Source organism: Harmonia axyridis, chromosome 6 (genome assembly GCF_914767665.1).
Source record: "Harmonia axyridis chromosome 6, icHarAxyr1.1, whole genome shotgun sequence".
Classification (NCBI taxonomy): Eukaryota; Metazoa; Arthropoda; class Insecta; order Coleoptera; family Coccinellidae; genus Harmonia; species Harmonia axyridis.
The window spans coordinates 4,558,485-4,573,241 of record NC_059506.1 but is presented as its reverse complement, the minus strand read 5'-3'; the positions used below and the strand labels follow the sequence as shown (position 1 = coordinate 4,573,241).

Here is a 14,757-nt window from a genome sequence, read left to right as displayed (position 1 = left end):
AAGATGATCGCGATTAACCAAACCGCGATTAACTAGTCAAACCATTTGGCAACGTTGTGAACAAAAAGTTATATAGTGTTCTGTATCGTATTAGCAGTGATGACCACCATTGGCGCTAGGTGTCAGGTGTCATTCATTCATAACTCATAACATTTCAAATCATTTGTCATCTTGTAAACAAAAAACAAAGTTAATTTTTGCCGAAAATGTCGAGTGATGTGCTTCGAAATGTCGGAAACTTGCAGAAGTTAAAAAGAAATTATCCCATTTCACAAAACCACACATTCTGGAAAAAAACTATATAAGTAATTTTATTAACTTATTTATTTTTATTAACAAGTTTAACTGCTTCTTATATAATATTTCAATCAAACATATCAATAAATTATTCTTTGCAATAAATTTCATAAAACACAAAAACAAAGTTTACGTGTATTCTAAATGGGAAATATTGAGCCTATACATATAGTCATATTTTGATAAAATTGACCCAAAAATTAGAAATTTCCGGAAAAATAATTACATAGACAAGAGTTCCATACTGATAAATAATTATTAATCTCAACTTGAAAGGTTATTATCCTCCAAAAATGGCCGATAAGTGCTAAATCGCGATTATAAAAAAGTTTATTTGCTTTCAACACAACCTAATATAATATTCTAATAAATATCGCCAATAAACACGATGAACAGAGGCTCACTAGAGGTTCGCCTGTTAGTTCTGAAAAAAAAAAATACAAACATTCTCTTCCTTGAACGTCGTGACAACAGTATACAAAAAAAAAAAAAAAATTTCGTTTGGTATGAACAATAACACAAATGGAATCATATAAAATCTAAAAGTCTCTTATCGGGTTGAAACTGTCAAAATCTGGTTCTTTGGTTCTGTCCAATTGGTCGATTAAATGGCGCTTTGGATTGTGGTGAAACGCTACATTACATTAATCGTGATCTAAGGCCTCACTTAGGAGCCAAGTCAATATTAAAGCATTTGGTGAAACTGGGCCTTAATTTTGAACGGTTTAGTGTCGGATTCTTCGTGATCATGGACTTTTTCATTTTTCGACGCTCTTATTCTCTTCATCACAGGGTTTTTTTATCATTGAATAATATTTTAGTAACTTCTTGTTCTTTCTTCTTGGGTGGATTTTTCGCAGCAGATTCATCCTTGATTTTGTCAAAATTAGGCCTTGTTCCTGAGGAAGTTTTGAAAGAATTTGATAACGAAAGGATAATGATCCTTTTCAAGTCCCTGGTAATCAACAGGAATCGATAGGTAATTGACCTATTTTTTACAAGATAGGTACAGTGCCGTATCTAGGGCGTGACAAAGGTGGCACTTGCCACGGGCGTAAGGTCTGCAGGGGCGCCCAAAAATATCAAGACAAAAAAATTTGAAGCAGCAGACAGAAGATCACAACTCGGTTTTCATGTATAAGCCTCGCAATGAGCAATGCCGAGGAATCTGGAAACCAAGTACGGAGATTTTTTATTTCTTTGGGGGAGGGGGGGGGTGTTCTGGAGACAAAAATTTTTTTAACAATAACATTTACTCAAATCTGTAAAGTAAGAAAAAAAGGTTTGATAACGAAGTTTGAACCAAATTACTCAAAATAATTTTTTTTATTACCAATTCGATTGATCTCACCTTATACTGGGTTTGCCTTAAACGGAGTTACGAAGGAAAATAAGAGATTCCTTGGATAATTTTAAGAATAAAAAACCGCAAACGCTTTGTTTTCGAAATACAGGGTGTTTCTAGTATAGTCATACTTTTTAGTGATGCTTGTATTTATTAGTTTATCGAATCTTTTTCAATCTTCGCTACAGAATTGGTTGATAAGTAACAGAAGTTATAATTAATTTATTCATCACAGCTTACTAACTGGATTTTTATAATAATTTGAATTTTCCTGAGGATTACCGGAGAGTTTTTTTCTCGAAATCGATGGCAGATACGACAAAACTTCAACATACAAAATAGTTTTGGTGGAAAGAAGCAGGTACCTTCCAGAAAAATTAAACCCTGCAGATTTGCATGCATTATATTCATATCACTAGATGAAAACTTTAAATCGGAAGATCTATGCCAATTCAAGTTGAGTATCTTGTGAAGGGAAGGTGCTATGAGAAAAAAACTTGAACTTTAACACCGGTATCTCAAAACCAAAGCGTTTGCGGATTCATGTTATAGGACTTTTTCCTTAAAATGATCCAAGAAATCTATCATTTTCATTTATTGTACACATTCGGAACACCGTTAAAATATAATCAATTCAAAACTGATATCTGCACAATTGAATTCCAATTTGAATAAACCACAATAAATTGTATAACATGACCCAGACAATTTTTCGATGCGAATTACTTAGTTCAGTACTTCAATAACTACAGTATTGAAATTTTGTGATGTGAATGAAACAAAAAACCGAAAACAACGAGTAAGTGTATATCGATTACGAATGCTGAAATCACAGATGGCAAATATGGGTCGACGCCGACAAAGCCGATAGATAAAGGAAAATAATAAACCTCGGAGTCGGACATAGACGTGCTCGTAGTGCAATAAAAGTACTCATCTTGAAAGCGATAATAAACTCATAGACCGTAAAAGGGTCCGATTTTGTACTCCGTGTTGATTTCAGAGGAAAGTAAAATGATTATTGGTTTTTTTTATGGAAAAATTTTCGTTTTCCGTCTTTGCAAGAATTCTGAAATGTTATATTTTGGAAATATTGGAGGGGATAATTACCGCCCATTTCTACATCCTTGCTGGAAACATTGAAAATATTGCCCTTCCCCTGTATTCGTGTACTAAGCATAAAATAATCACAAAATATATTTCTTAAGTTATGACCAAAAAAATACTCTAAGAAAATATAATCGATGAAAAAAAATCTTCGAAAATGGGGGGCGCTGTATAAGATATTGCCACAGGCGCAATAAAACCTAGATATGGCTCTGGATAGGTACATACCAGAAATTTCGCGTTCTATCACGTACCTATAGTGCATTCAAACTATGTACAAAATAACATGAAAATGAGCTTATTAGTTTCACGTGAAAATCAATCTATAAAATTCTATATTCTTTCAAAAAATATATTTTCTTAACATGTATCGGACATAATGACATACTATGTCGTTTTGTCCATCAGGAAAGTATGTCATTTTGTCCGATACACACTAATTATAATATTGAAGCCCAATTTCAGAACAAAACCACTACTCATCTCAAAACTTATACATATTATTACGTCATAACCGTAATAACAAGAATACATTCAATATACAACGAATATTGTCATGGCACTCTCCAGAAGCAATTAAGAAACCAAGTGGACAAAAAAAATTCAACCGACCAAAACACATTTGTGGCTACTGCACCAGTGAAACAGACAGTAGGAAGTCAGTTTCTTCGCAGGATTGTCAACATATCAAGCGGAACCTGAATTACTGTAAAACCCCGAACTATACGGCGCCAATATTGAAATATTTTTTAAGGTTCATTTTGTCCACATATGTCGTTTTGCCCGCATTTCCCCTACTTGATAAAATTGTTTTAATTTTGAAACAACCCTACACGTTCTTCCATTCTATTCTCTACAGTCCGATATGGTCTAGTGGCTAGGATACCTGGCTTTCACCCAGGAGGCTCGGGTTCGATTCCCGGTATCGGAATAACCTTTTGCGATTTCCAACAGCGTCATTATGGAATTTGCGCCACTGAACGATTGGAATTATTGAATTGTTTTCTTTTTTTTTATTTATTGATACAGAACAATTTCGATTCTCGGTAAAATTGCCTTAAATGTGCAACAACTCTACACGTTCTCTCATACTAGTTTCTACAGTCCGATATGGTCTAGTGGCTAGGATACCTGGCTCTCACCCAGGAGGCTCGGGTTCGATTCCCGGTATCGGAATAACCTTTTGCGATTTCCAACAGCGTCATTATGGAATTTGCGCCACTGAACGATTGGAATTATTGAATTGTTTTCTTTTTTTTTATTTATTGATACAGAACAATTTCGATTCTCGGTAAAATTGCCTTAAATGTGCAACAACTCTACACGTTCTTCCATTCTATTCTCTACAGTCCGATATGGTCTAGTGGCTAGGATACCTGGCTTTCACCCAGGAGGCTCGGGTTCGATTCCCGGTATCGGAATAACCTTTTGCGATTTCCAACAGCGTCATTATGGAATTTGCGCCACTGAACGATTGGAATTATTGAATTGTTTTCTTTTTTTTTATTTATTGATACAGAACAATTTCGATTCTCGGTAAAATTGCCTTAAATGTGCAACAACTCTACACGTTCTCTCATTCTAGTTTCTACAGTCCGATATGGTCTAGTGGCTAGGATACCTGGCTCTCACCCAGGAGGCTCGGGTTCGATTCCCGGTATCGGAATAACCTTTTGCGATTTCCAACAGCGTCATTATGGAATTTGCGCCACTGAACGATTGGAATTATTGAGTTGTTTTCTTTTTTTTTATTTATTGATACAGAACAATTTCGATTCTCGGTAAAATTGCCTTAAATGTGCAACAACTCTACACGTTCTCTCATTCTAGTTTCTACAGTCCGATATGGTCTAGTGGCTAGGATACCTGGCTTTCACCCAGGAGGCTCGGGTTCGATTCCCGGTATCGGAATAACCTTTTGCGATTTCCAACAGCGTCATTATGGAATTTGCGCCACTGAACGATTGGAATTATTGAATTGTTTTCTTTTTTTTTATTTATTGATACAGAACAATTTCGATTCTCGGTAAAATTGCCTTAAATGTGCAACAACTCTACACGTTCTCTCATTTAGTTTCTACAGTCCGATATGGTCTAGTGGCTAGGATACCTGGCTTTCACCCAGGAGGCTCGTGTTCGATTCCCGGTATCGGAAGAAACTTTTTTGTCATTTTTAACTGCGCGATTCAGGAATTTGTCGCCACTCAATTCGAAATATTATTATTTGAACTGGGGTCGTTTTGGTTCGGTTAGCCTTCCGGGAACTGCGACCATGCAAATTTTTTGTTCTCTACCCTACTCATTCATAGAAACCCAGGGAAGTCGTCAATGACGTTAATAAAATTGACAACCTCCTTAGGGGCCTTAGCCGTTACCTCTCTGGTATCCAGGACCGGCTTACCCATGTGAATGGTTCTTAGGCCACCAGCTCCGGACACTTGCTTACCAAGTGTTCGGCTGTTTCTGCTGCCGGTCCACAGAGCCTGCAAATCTCGTCTGCTGACTTTCCCATACGGTACAAATAATGTTTGTACCGACAGTGCCCCGTCAGCAGTCCCACCATCACCCGAAGCTCGGCTCGCGACAGCTTCAGGAGCTTTTTGGCGTAGGTTAGTGAAATCTTCACGAATTTCTTTGCCTGAACAAGTCTAGGAGTGTTAGTCCAGTAGATTGTCATGCTGTTCAACTCCCATAGCTGGACCGTAGCTTTATATTGGTCTTTTCCTATTCCACAAAAAGGCTCAGGTCCAGCAGGTGTTAACCTGTTTTTGATGTTAATAATAATAATAAGAAGATATATTTTAGAGAATGTTACAGTGTCATACAGATGTTAATTTGGTAATATTGAAAGAAACAATATCATATAACCAAAAACAAAACAAAAAAACCGATCATCCCCACAATGCATATACTATACGCGCACATAGTCCTCTATAGAATAAGGCTCTAAATCAATCAACAATTCCTTAATTTTTCTCTTGAATACTTTCATACTATCACACATTTTTAGGTTCTCGGGAAGTTCATTAAACAATCTAATACCCGAATAAGAAGGGTGTTTCTCCGTTATTGTGAGTCTATGTATCGGATAACTGATACTGAATTTTCTCGTACCATAGTTGTGCATAGAACCGCACCGCTCATAATGTAGAGAGCATAAACAGTGAGAATATGGTTCCTTTTGAAGACTCCTCTGCATGATTGACGGTAATCCAGACCAAATATAGTTCTGATAGCCCTCTTCTGAAAACGAAAAATCTCCAGAGTGTTTGAGTTGACACCATAGAACATCAAACCGAACCTCATCAAGCTCTCAAAGTTGGCGAAATAAAAAATCCTGAGTGAATTCACTTCTAAGTATCGACCTATTATTCTCAAACTATATGCGACAGAATTCAATTTCTTTTCCAAACCAATTATATGGTGGTGCCAATTCATGTGTTCATCTATGGAGATGCCTAAAAACTTAGTATTCCGATCAGTGTTCAGATCTCTATTCAACAACCTCACAGTGGTTGGTGTCTCCATTCTCTGTTGTGGTATTCTGAACAGTATCAGCTTAGTTTTATCTGGGTTCAAAACCAAGCCATTCCTTTCAAACCATTGCTCCACTCTATTCAAACACATAGAAGCAGTACTGATCAGTTGGGGATAGTTTGAGCCAGTTTGAGCCACCACTAGCAGGTTGGTGTCATCTGCATAATTTGTGATGTGACAATTGGCCAGATTTTCAGAAACAGCTTCCCTGGTCTCAGATTTCTCACATTCAAGAGCACTAACAATATCGTTCATAAAGAGAACAAATAATATGGGTCCTAACATGCTACCCTGAGCTACACCTCAGGGGTTTTCTTTTATTTCTGATTTTACAAATTTCCCATTTTGTTTCACCATAGTTCTTTGTCTCCTCCTGATTAAGTAAGATTTGAATGTTTTCGAGGGGTTGACAGTAAGCCCCTCTTCCCCGCACCAATTTTCAATAATTCTGAGAGCCAGTTGCATTCGGCTACTTAGTGGGCCCCATGCTTGCCTCTAACAGTCACCACTATGTCGTCGGCGTAAGCCTGGACGTTAAAGCCACCTGCTGTAAGCCTCTCCAAGAGGCCATTCATAACCAAGCAAGGGTGATAGAACCCCTTCCTGAGGGCATCCCCTGCACGTCAGCACGGTCACTTCGCTTCCTTCCAGATAGGCTGTAACGGTTCGTCCTTTCAACATAGCTGATATCCACTTAACAGTGGAGGGTTCTATCCCTTTCCTTTTGGCTGCATTGCATATGGAGGTATTGTCAAAGGCCCCTCCGATATCACTAAACATTGCAAGCAGAATCTCTTTTGCGTTAAGGGTGCCTTCCACCTCTCTGAGAAGATGATGAAGGGCGTCTACACTAGATCTGCCCGCCCTATAAGCAAACTGTTTGTTGTGGAGCTTTAAACTTCCCCTTAAATTATTATCCATTATTTTCTCCATGGTCTTCAAGAGAAAAGAGGCGAGGCGTATGGGTCGAAAGGATTTAGGCTCTGGGGAGCCTTTTCGACCCTCTTTGGGTATGAATACTACCCTCGCCTCCCTCCATGATTTCTGGATATACCCCCTTGTAAAGCTTGCCTTAAAAGCTCAGTTATCGGGGCCTTAAGGACTTCAACACCTTTCTGAAGCATGGCTGGAAAAATACCATCCATGCCTGCTGATTTGAAGGGCTGCAAGCTCTTTATCGCCCATTCAATTCTTTCTGGTGTGAATAGTCTACCAGCTTTCTGAGAATCCCGCCTGGTGGGGTTGTATACTTCCCCAGCGGGGGCCCATCTTCACTTGTAATCTGCCTGCAGCCAGGAAAATGAGTCTCTAATAGAACTCTTAGGCTCTCTTGATGATCGTTCGTAAATTCTCCACATGGCTTCTTTATTTGGCCAATTGGGTTGGAGTGATCCTTAGATAGTACCTATTTTTATATTTGAGAATCCTGAGAGGTTTGCCTTCGTATAGTATAGATTTCTGGACTACCTGCATGTCCGGATTAGTCCTTACCTGCCGTCACTGCTTTCTCCACTTGTTTTGTTTTTTCCAAAATTCGTCTTATTGCCAATTGTTAATTTATGTGTACATTTCGAGGAACATGAGGGAGTGCAATGGTAGAAACAGCCATTTTGTCTAGGTACTGTTGCACATCTCTCGATGATTTCAAATGTAATAAATAAAAACTGTGAAAATAATGTACTTTAAATGTGAGAATAAATTTTGAATTTGAATTTGAAGTCTAGCTGCTGGGGCTGTTTTATCTATTCCCTCTCAGAAACTTCTCCAGGACTGCCTTTTGGCTTTCCTGACCTCTTTGTTAATTCGAATGATAGAAATGTTTCCTTTTTTATTGACATTCAATAATTTAGATACTTGATAAAATTGCCTTAAAATATGAAACAACTCTACACGTTTTTCCAATCCAGTTTCTACAGTCCGATATGGTCTAGTGGCTAGGATACCTGGCTCTCACCCAGGAGGCTCGGGTTCGATTCCCGGTATCGGAAGAAACTTTTTGCCATTTCCAACTGCGCGATTCAGGAATATATAGTCGCCGCATACCAAGTTGAAGCCGGCCGTTCGTGCCCTTCAGCGTTCTGCCGCATTCCAGACTCTAGTGATTGTTGAAAATCTACCTGTTTCGGGTTGTTTGTTAGAAAAGTGACCGTTCATACCAGTGAATGGACCGAAATTTTTGAGTTTAAATTCCTCCGAGTGAGGAATTTAAATAATAAGGACTCTCGAAAAAATGGAAATTCAAAATGAAGCATCGAGTTCAAGCGATGAAAGCTCCACTGAAGCCGCCCCAAAAAGTGCAAGAATAACTGACACCGAAAATCCCAATTTTACGCATCCAACCACAAAAAAAAACGCTGAAAAGGAAGAAAGTTCAATAAAAAACAGTTTTAATTATCTCCCAGAAATTTCGAAAAATGAAGACGAACACAGTCCGAACAAAAAACCACCCCCAATTTTCGTACTTTGGGTTTCCACCAACCACGCAAGAAAGGTAAAAGAACTGAAATCGGAAGTAGATGGAAATTTCTATATGAAATGTGGAGTGAACGACACTACGATCTACTGTGAAAAATTAAAAGACCAAGAAAAAATAATGAAATTCCTGGATAAGCACAGTAACCAATTTAACACTTACACTCCAAAACATATGAAAACACATGCATTCACTCTTAAGGGGGACTGGAACACGACCTAGAAATAGAAGACATCAAAGATGATTTAATTAGTCAGAATGTAAAATTGAAATTCATAAGATGAAGACGACCCAATCCCCTGCTTATATGGTGGTGACCGACAATACAATCACGTTAAAAAGACTACAACACCCCATAAAAGTGGTAGTTTATACGAAAATAAGGTGGAATCGATACACCACGAAAAAAGAAATAATCCAGTGCCACAGATGTCACTTGTGGGGCCATGCCACCGCCAATACGCTCTATTAGTGTGACATCACACACCGCCATTTTTGGTTCTCTCGTCAGTGTTCGGAATCCAACCAAATAAATTGTCATTCAAATTAGTACGGTCTCGTTGAAGGAATTGGCTTATTTTCATAAATAAGAGTATTTGAGGAACGATTTCAGTATTAATTGATAGACAGAAGGAACGAGGTTAATATCAGTAACTTTGAATCCTGTATCATTCCCCAGATTTTGTGAAAAGCCGTGTTTATTACTTGAACCTCAAGTTCGAACTTACGGCATTAATCTCGTTCCTTCTGTCTATAAATTAATAGTGAAATCGTTCCTCAAATAAACTTATTTATCAAAATAAGCCATTTTCTTCGACGACAACATACTAATTTAAATGACAATTTGTTTGTTTGGATTCCGAACACTGACAGGAGTTTATTTATAATTTCAATTCAATTGTATCTATCAATTTCAATATTATGTAATTTCCAGTAATTTTAATATTAATAAAATGATTTGTACGTAGTGAATCACAAAACCTTGTTTTAATCATTACTGAAGAGTGAGTCAAGTGATCATTCAAACTTTCATTCGTAACTTCATAAATATCCAACTACTCACTGAATAGGAAACTATTCACTGAATAATCAGTGAATACTCAACTATTCACTGATTATTCATGAATAGAAAAGTAGTCATTGATCATTCAACTATTCAGTGAATACTCGACTATTCACTGATTATTCATGATTAGAAAAGTAGTCATTGATTATTCAACTATTCAGTGAATATTCATGATTATTCGAATAATGCAAAATGCAATTGTTCGAATAATTATTTGATTATTCGAATATTCAAATCATTCATTCATGATTCCCAGCCCTACACGTTCTCTCATTCTAAATTCTACACTCCGATATGGTCTAGTGGCTAGGATACCTGGCTTTCACCCAGGAGGCTCGGGTTCGATTCCCGGTATCGGAAGAAACTTTTTTGCCATTTCCAACTGCGCGATTCAAGAATTTGTCGCCACTTGATGATTCAAATTGTAGAAATGACTTTTAGAATTAATGCCACTCAATAAGTCGAATTATAGAAGTGTTTCTTTTTTTATTGGAACTGAATAATTTGGATACTTGATAAAATTGCCTTAAAAGGTGAAACAACTCTACACGTTCTCTCATTTTAGATTCTACACTCCGATATGGTCTAGTGGCTAGGATACCTGGCTTTCACCCAGGAGGCTCGGGTTCGATTCCCGGTATCGGAAGAAACTTTTTTGACATTTCCAACTGCGCGATTCAAGAAATTGTCGCCACTTGATGATTCTAATTGTAGAAATGACTTTCAGAATTAATGCCACTCAATGAGTCGAATTATAGAAGTCTTTCTTTTTTTTATTGGAACTGAATAATTTGGATACTTGATAAAATTGCCTAAAAATGTGAAACAACTCTACACGTTCTCTCATTCTAGATTCTACACTCCGATATGGTCTAGTGGCTAGGATACCTGGCTTTCACCCAGGAGGCTCGGGTTCGATTCCCGGTATCGGAAGAAACTTTTTTGCCATTTCCAACTGCGCGATTCAAGAATTTGTCACCACTTGATGATTCAAATATTAGAGATGACTTTTAGAATTAATGCCACTCAATAAGTCGAATTATAGAAGTGTTTCCTTTTTTTATTGGAACTGAATAATTTAGATACTTGATAAAATTGCCTTAAAATGTGAAACAACTCTACACGTTCTCTCATTCTAGATTCTACACTCCGATATGGTCTAGTGGCTAGGATACCTGGCTTTCACCCAGGAGGCTCGGGTTCGATTCCCGGTATCGGAAGAAACTTTTTTGCCATTTCCAACTGCGCGATTCAAGAAATTGTCGCCACTTGATGATTCTAATTGTAGAAATGACTTTCAGAATTAATGCCACTCAATGAGTCGAATTATAGAAGTCTTTCTTTTTTTTATTGGAACTGAATAATTTGGATACTTGATAAAATTGCCTAAAAATGTGAAACAACTCTACACGTTCTCTCATTCTAGATTCTACACTCCGATATGGTCTAGTGGCTAGGATACCTGGCTTTCACCCAGGAGGCTCGGGTTCGATTCCCGGTATCGGAAGAAACTTTTTTGCCATTTCCAACTGCGCGATTCAAGAATTTGTCACCACTTGATGATTCAAATATTAGAGATGACTTTTAGAATTAATGCCACTCAATAAGTCGAATTATAGAAGTGTTTCCTTTTTTTATTGGAACTGAATAATTTAGATACTTGATAAAATTGCCTTAAAATGTGAAACAACTCTACACGTTCTCTCATTCTAGATTCTACACTCCGATATGGTCTAGTGGCTAGGATACCTGGCTTTCACCCAGGAGGCTCGGGTTCGATTCCCGGTATCGGAAGAAACTTTTTTGCCATTTCCAACTGCGCGATTCAAGAAATTGTCGCCACTTGATGATTCTAATTGTAGAAATGACTTTCATAATTAATGCCACTCAATGAGTCGAATTATAGAAGTCTTTCTTTTTTTTATTGGAACTGAATAATTTGGATACTTGATAAAATTGCCTTAAAATGTGAAACAACTCAACACGTTCTCTCATTCTAGATTCTACACTCCGATATGGTCTAGTGGCTAGGATACCTGGCTTTCACCCAGGAGGCTCGGGTTCGATTCCCGGTATCGGAAGAAACTTTTTTGCCATTTCCAACTGCGCGATTCAAGAATTTGTCGCCACTTGATGATTCAAATATTAGAAATGACTTTTAGAATTAATGCCACTCAATAAGTCGAATTATAGAAGTGTTTCCTTTTTTTATTGGAACTGAATAATTTGGATACTTGATAAAATTGCCTTAAAATGTGAAACAACTCTACACGTTCTCTCATTCTAGATTCTACACTCCGATATGGTCTAGTGGCTAGGATACCTGGCTTTCACCCAGGAGGCTCGGGTTCGATTCCCGGTATCGGAAGAAACTTTTTTGTCAATTTCAACTGCGGGATTCAAGAATTTGTCGCCACTTGATGATTCTAATTGTAGAAATGACTAATAGAATTAATGCCACTCAATAAGTCGAATTATAGAAGTGTTTCTTTTTTTATTGGAACTGAATAATTTGGATACTTGATAAAATTGCCTTAAAATGTGAAACAACTCTACACGTTCTCTCATTCTAGATTCTACACTCCGATATGGTCTAGTGGCTAGGATACCTGGCTTTCACCCAGGAGGCTCGGGTTCGATTCCCGGTATCGGAAGAAACTTTTTTGCCATTTCCAACTGCGCGATTCAAGAATTTGTCGCCACTTGATGATTCAAATTGTAGAAATGACTTTTAGAATTAATGCCACTCAATAAGTCGAATTATAGAAGTGTTTCTTTTTTTATTGGAACTGAATAATTTGGATACTTGATAAAATTGCCTTAAAAGGTGAAACAACTCTACACGTTCTCTCATTCTAGATTCTACACTCCGATATGGTCTAGTGGCTAGGATACCTGGCTTTCACCCAGGAGGCTCGGGTTCGATTCCCGGTATCGGAAGAAACTTTTTTGACATTTCCAACTGCGCGATTCAAGAAATTGTCGCCACTTGATGATTCTAATTGTAGAAATGACTTTCAGAATTAATGCCACTCAATGAGTCGAATTATAGAAGTCTTTCTTTTTTTTATTGGAACTGAATAATTTGGATACTTGATAAAATTGCCTAAAAATGTGAAACAACTCTACACGTTCTCTCATTCTAGATTCTACACTCCGATATGGTCTAGTGGCTAGGATACCTGGCTTTCACCCAGGAGGCTCGGGTTCGATTCCCGGTATCGGAAGAAACTTTTTTGCCATTTCCAACTGCGCGATTCAAGAATTTGTCACCACTTGATGATTCAAATATTAGAGATGACTTTTAGAATTAATGCCACTCAATAAGTCGAATTATAGAAGTGTTTCCTTTTTTTATTGGAACTGAATAATTTAGATACTTGATAAAATTGCCTTAAAATGTGAAACAACTCTACACGTTCTCTCATTCTAGATTCTACACTCCGATATGGTCTAGTGGCTAGGATACCTGGCTTTCACCCAGGAGGCTCGGGTTCGATTCCCGGTATCGGAAGAAACTTTTTTGCCATTTCCAACTGCGCGATTCAAGAAATTGTCGCCACTTGATGATTCTAATTGTAGAAATGACTTTCATAATTAATGCCACTCAATGAGTCGAATTATAGAAGTCTTTCTTTTTTTTATTGGAACTGAATAATTTGGATACTTGATAAAATTGCCTTAAAATGTGAAACAACTCAACACGTTCTCTCATTCTAGATTCTACACTCCGATATGGTCTAGTGGCTAGGATACCTGGCTTTCACCCAGGAGGCTCGGGTTCGATTCCCGGTATCGGAAGAAACTTTTTTGCCATTTCCAACTGCGCGATTCAAGAATTTGTCGCCACTTGATGATTCAAATATTAGAAATGACTTTTAGAATTAATGCCACTCAATAAGTCGAATTATAGAAGTGTTTCCTTTTTTTATTGGAACTGAATAATTTGGATACTTGATAAAATTGCCTTAAAATGTGAAACAACTCTACACGTTCTCTCATTCTAGATTCTACACTCCGATATGGTCTAGTGGCTAGGATACCTGGCTTTCACCCAGGAGGCTCGGGTTCGATTCCCGGTATCGGAAGAAACTTTTTTGTCAATTTCAACTGCGGGATTCAAGAATTTGTCGCCACTTGATGATTCTAATTGTAGAAATGACTAATAGAATTAATGCCACTCAATAAGTCGAATTATAGAAGTGTTTCTTTTTTTATTGGAACTGAATAATTTGGATACTTGATAAAATTGCCTTAAAATGTGAAACAACTCTACACGTTCTCTCATTCTAGATTCTACACTCCGATATGGTCTAGTGGCTAGGATACCTGGCTTTCACCCAGGAGGCTCGGGTTCGATTCCCGGTATCGGAAGAAACTTTTTTGCCATTTCCAACTGCGCGATTCAAGAATTTGTCGCCACTTGATGATTCAAATTGTAGAAATGACTTTTAGAATTAATGCCACTCAATAAGTCGAGTTCTAGAAATGTTTCCTTTTTTATTGAAACTGAATAATTTGGATACTTGATAAAATTGCCTTAAAATGTGAAACAACTCTACACGTTCTCTCATTCTAGAATTTATAGTCCGATATGGTCTAGTGGCTAGGATACCTGGCTTTCACCCAGGAGGCTCGGGTTCGATTCCCGGTATCGGAAGAAACTTTTTTGCCATTTCCAACTGCGCAATTCAAGAATTTGTCGCCACTTGATGATTCAAATTGTAGAAATGACTTATAGAATGGGAAGTATCTGACGGTTTTGAGTAATATAATACAAAATATATATATAAAAATCAGCCATTTGAAAATAAGTTAAGTAGTTGTTATTCTTAGTTACATTTCCCACCTGTTATCTGCCCAGGTGTCACTGAGCGAACTTCACAAACTCGCAGGTATTTGAAGTAATTGGGACTCTACTCAGAGCCTAAG

The 14,757-nt window shown here is 37.6% G+C and overlaps 1 protein-coding gene and 22 non-coding genes across 23 annotated transcripts in view; 22 read left to right on the top strand and 1 right to left on the bottom strand.

Annotated features, from left to right (window-relative positions):
- The window catches only part of LOC123683217, a 161,273-nt gene that overhangs the window by 117,029 nt on the left and 29,487 nt on the right, over nt 1–14,757 (bottom strand). The window lies entirely within an intron of this gene.
- On the top strand, nt 3,609–3,680 carry Trnae-uuc. Its single transcript has one exon. It is a non-coding gene; the product is annotated as a tRNA-Glu (tRNA).
- Nucleotides 3,854–3,925, top strand: Trnae-cuc. The gene has a single exon. It is a non-coding gene; the product is annotated as a tRNA-Glu (tRNA).
- On the top strand, nt 4,099–4,170 carry Trnae-uuc. Its single transcript has one exon. It is a non-coding gene; the product is annotated as a tRNA-Glu (tRNA).
- On the top strand, nt 4,344–4,415 carry Trnae-cuc. The gene has a single exon. It is a non-coding gene; the product is annotated as a tRNA-Glu (tRNA).
- On the top strand, nt 4,589–4,660 carry Trnae-uuc. The gene has a single exon. It is a non-coding gene; the product is annotated as a tRNA-Glu (tRNA).
- Trnae-cuc lies at nt 8,203–8,274 on the top strand. Its single transcript has one exon. It is a non-coding gene; the product is annotated as a tRNA-Glu (tRNA).
- Trnae-uuc lies at nt 10,114–10,185 on the top strand. Its single transcript has one exon. It is a non-coding gene; the product is annotated as a tRNA-Glu (tRNA).
- On the top strand, nt 10,400–10,471 carry Trnae-uuc. Its single transcript has one exon. It is a non-coding gene; the product is annotated as a tRNA-Glu (tRNA).
- On the top strand, nt 10,687–10,758 carry Trnae-uuc. The gene has a single exon. It is a non-coding gene; the product is annotated as a tRNA-Glu (tRNA).
- Trnae-uuc lies at nt 10,974–11,045 on the top strand. Its single transcript has one exon. It is a non-coding gene; the product is annotated as a tRNA-Glu (tRNA).
- On the top strand, nt 11,261–11,332 carry Trnae-uuc. The gene has a single exon. It is a non-coding gene; the product is annotated as a tRNA-Glu (tRNA).
- On the top strand, nt 11,548–11,619 carry Trnae-uuc. Its single transcript has one exon. It is a non-coding gene; the product is annotated as a tRNA-Glu (tRNA).
- On the top strand, nt 11,835–11,906 carry Trnae-uuc. The gene has a single exon. It is a non-coding gene; the product is annotated as a tRNA-Glu (tRNA).
- On the top strand, nt 12,122–12,193 carry Trnae-uuc. Its single transcript has one exon. It is a non-coding gene; the product is annotated as a tRNA-Glu (tRNA).
- Trnae-uuc lies at nt 12,408–12,479 on the top strand. Its single transcript has one exon. It is a non-coding gene; the product is annotated as a tRNA-Glu (tRNA).
- Nucleotides 12,694–12,765, top strand: Trnae-uuc. The gene has a single exon. It is a non-coding gene; the product is annotated as a tRNA-Glu (tRNA).
- On the top strand, nt 12,981–13,052 carry Trnae-uuc. The gene has a single exon. It is a non-coding gene; the product is annotated as a tRNA-Glu (tRNA).
- Nucleotides 13,268–13,339, top strand: Trnae-uuc. The gene has a single exon. It is a non-coding gene; the product is annotated as a tRNA-Glu (tRNA).
- On the top strand, nt 13,555–13,626 carry Trnae-uuc. The gene has a single exon. It is a non-coding gene; the product is annotated as a tRNA-Glu (tRNA).
- Nucleotides 13,842–13,913, top strand: Trnae-uuc. Its single transcript has one exon. It is a non-coding gene; the product is annotated as a tRNA-Glu (tRNA).
- Nucleotides 14,128–14,199, top strand: Trnae-uuc. The gene has a single exon. It is a non-coding gene; the product is annotated as a tRNA-Glu (tRNA).
- Trnae-uuc lies at nt 14,414–14,485 on the top strand. Its single transcript has one exon. It is a non-coding gene; the product is annotated as a tRNA-Glu (tRNA).